This window comes from Lolium perenne, chromosome 4 (assembly GCF_019359855.2).
Source record: "Lolium perenne isolate Kyuss_39 chromosome 4, Kyuss_2.0, whole genome shotgun sequence".
Lineage (NCBI taxonomy): Eukaryota > Viridiplantae > Streptophyta > Magnoliopsida > Poales > Poaceae > Lolium > Lolium perenne.
Window position 1 is genome coordinate 286418318 of NC_067247.2, and position 3417 is coordinate 286421734.

The 3417-nt window shown below is 48.9% G+C and overlaps 1 pseudogene; it reads right to left on the minus strand.

The window, feature by feature from the left end:
* Positions 1-271: 271 nt before the first annotated feature.
* On the minus strand, positions 272-1543 carry LOC139830176 (protein ALP1-like; annotated as a pseudogene).
* Between the last annotated feature and the right edge of the window lie 1874 nt (positions 1544-3417).

The window sequence follows — 3417 nt, forward strand, 5'->3', positions numbered from 1 at the left end:
GGTGCCAATGCATAGCCTCACTCTCACCCGCCACGTCAGCTTTTTTCCTCACTCTCACCCCACTCTCACCCCACGGTGCCAATGCACAGGCTATAGTGCCAGCTTTACTTCTCTTTCCTCCACGTCAGCTTTTCTCTCTCCTCGACATCAGCATTTCATTTTCAGATTACAACAATATAAATAATGCAAGAAAATTATTTTATTGAACTAAAATTGTTACCGATTACATCATAAAAAAATTACATAAAAATCTGAACAGATTACATAAAAATCTGAAAAAATTACATAATCTAGGAATTAGCCCACACATGCTCCATCAAATCATGCTGGAGCTGTGTATACATCGGTGACTCCCTCATTTCGGTGTCCATCTGAATCCTGGCTGCTAGGCTTGGTGGTGCATGGTGGTGTATTGCAGGGCCGACATTTGAAGCAACTGTCTCATAGATGTTGTCCAAATTTTGTCCACGCTCATCGTCGATGATCATGTTGTGCAGAATGACACATGCACGCATGATCAATCCAAGAGTACGCCTCGAGTAAAGCGTCCCGGAACTGCTAGAATGTTGAACCTAGCCTTCAACACTCCAAAGGCACACTCGACATCTTTGCGATGCGCTGATTGAGCAGCAGTGAACACTCGCTGCTTTTCACTTTGTGGAAGAGTAACACCTTTCATGAACACCGGCCAGGAGGGGTAGATGCCGTCGGTAAGGTAGTAACCATAGTTGTACTCGTGTCCATTCACCGTGAAGTTCACTACAGGTGCTTCTCCCCTAAGCACATCAGTGAACAACGGCGACTGGTTGAGTACATTGAGGTCGTTGTTGGACCCGGCCACTCCAAAAAAGGCATGCCAGATCCAACGATCATACGACGCCACGACTTCTAAGATTATGGTAGGGTGTTTGATGTCTCCCCTTGTGAATTGACCAGCATGAGCCACTGGGCAGTTCCTCCACTGCCAATGCATGCAACCGATGCTCCCTAACATGCCCGGAAAGCCACGCTCCTCGGCTTTCGCTAACAGCCGCTGAGTATCCTCCACAGTTGGGCGACGGCAAAACGTCTCCCCGTAACACTCAATGATGCTTTCACAGAATCTATCTAGACAATCTGATGAAGTTTGTCTAGCTAACTTAAGCCACTCATCTATTGTATCTGCAGCGGCTCCATAAGCTAACAGACGCAAAGCCGCAGTACACTTTTGCAGGGGAGAAAAACCAGCACGGTTGAGAGCATCATTTCTTTGGGTGAAATACGGAGAGTATTCACCCAATCTAGCCACAATGCGCAGGAAGAGGGATCGTCTCATCCGATACCTTCGCCGAAAGTAGCTCGGAGGATAGTTGCAGTCGTCGGCGAAGTAGTCCTCGAAGAGCCGATCGTGGGCACCCAGACGATCACGCGTGATGAACTCTCGGCGGCGTCGACGTCTTGGCACCACCTCCTCGTTGAGCATCTCCTCCTCATACTCCGCCTGGAATGCAGCGATGAAATCACCCTCCACTCCGTCGCTCGAACTGCTGCTGGACGAAGACATGGCGTTGAGTGGAGTGGAAATGGAGAGTGGAGGTGTGGAATGACTGAAAACATATGGGGGTATTTATAGGGGGTTGGGATGAATTTTTGGGGTTTTTTCGGATTTTTTTGAACCACCAACGGCTACCCCAACGGCTACCCCAACAACCAATCACAACGCGCCACCTCAGCCCTTCCCTCTCGCCCCACCCCGCCATCGCTGCCGCCCGCCTCCCGCCTCGCTCCCGCCTCGCTCTCGCCCCCAGCGCGGGCGGTAGCCGGGCGGGAGCGGGCGATACCGCCCGGCGCCCCCGCCGTCGCCCCTCCCTCTCGTCCTGCCCGCCTCCCGCCCGCCTCCCGCCCCGCGCCGGGCGCTATCGCCCCGCCTCTCTCCCGCGTTGGCACCAGCCTTAGAGGTGATAATAATGGATTACTTTACTTCCTATATTCAAACAGCGAGCGGCAGCTACACCTAGCACTCTACCTTAGGAATGACCTTAATTATATAGCTAGATGTAGGAACGGTGCTTAACAGCGCTGATTAATGAAAGGCTAGAAGTGATGCAGCCTCTTTAGTGGTTGCTTGAGCCTCAAGTCGCGATTGTTCTGTTTAAGCAAACAACAACCAAACCGACAGAAATGATTCGCTTCTGATTAATTTACCCGTCCGATGAGTGCCGTATATCTATATGGCGACGGTGATGGCGATACTCCTTACTACGTACTACATGATCAGAGCGTATGTATTCACAAAACTAATGATCATTGTGATCTCCTCTCCGTCAGACCGTCACCCGTCGCGCGGCATGTCACCATTTACAAATATGTAGTTCTGAGAAAAGGAGCAGCTAGCTGATTGTTGCCTGTGCGGGTACAAATCTCCATGGACAAGTAAAGAACATAATGTGCAAACGAATATGATACGAATCAAAAAGGAGTGATACTTGTATAGGTCCATGCATGTGCTTTATTTAACCAATAGTTGCAATTTGGAGCTAATTTAAGTCTCGCATAGTCTGAATTAAACACGTGTCAGCCACGTTGGCACCTTGTTAGATCGGCAATATTGCACACGCCCATGGGATATTTGGCGACGCAAAATAGGGTTCCATTCTTCTTTGTTTCCTTTCTCAATGCATATTCTGCTCGATATTTCGTCCCCCCCCCCCCCCCGTCCCTCCCGCCTGAACTGGTTTTCTTGACAATGTGAAAATCTCGGCACCATTCTGCTTTGTTTCCTTCCTCGATGACTACGTCCGTGTAGATATGATCTTCACCGAACACGCACAGTCGCGGACAGGGGCGGACCTATGTAGGAGCAAAACAAGGCCACCATGACACACCCATGATTTTGCCCAACTGATCATCCTCGCTCTGATTTTCGCCCGAACCGTGGGGTTTAGGTAGGGTTCCTTGTCATGTACGATCGAGCATGGTGAGGTAGAAATTGTGGATCAAACAACCCGTTTGGTTGGTGTTTGGCAGGGGTTACTGAAAGGACACTCGGATGTCGCATAAACGAGAGGGGGTGAGTAGGCGGTTTAATTTTTTTTGCGAGATGTGCTAAACAAATGAGGAATAGCGTAATGGAAATCAGGACATAGCTGTTGCACATCTCTTACAAAAAAATTCGTACTTCTAAATGTGATTAAGAAAATCATGACTGTGACTTCGATTTGATACGGAAATTAATCACCAAAGAAATACAGCCTACTCGGTTCCCTCCTAAAAAGTGGTTGTTAGTTGATGACTAGGAGATTCCAAGTTCGAATCCTGTTCGTAGCATCGTAGGTTGTGTAGTCCATTTTCTCCTGGTTTTTGCTAATTGACTCGGCTTGGAGCCGAACGGATGGCCTTGGCCTTGACTCTGTGTTCTTCTTTCTCTACATTCACCAA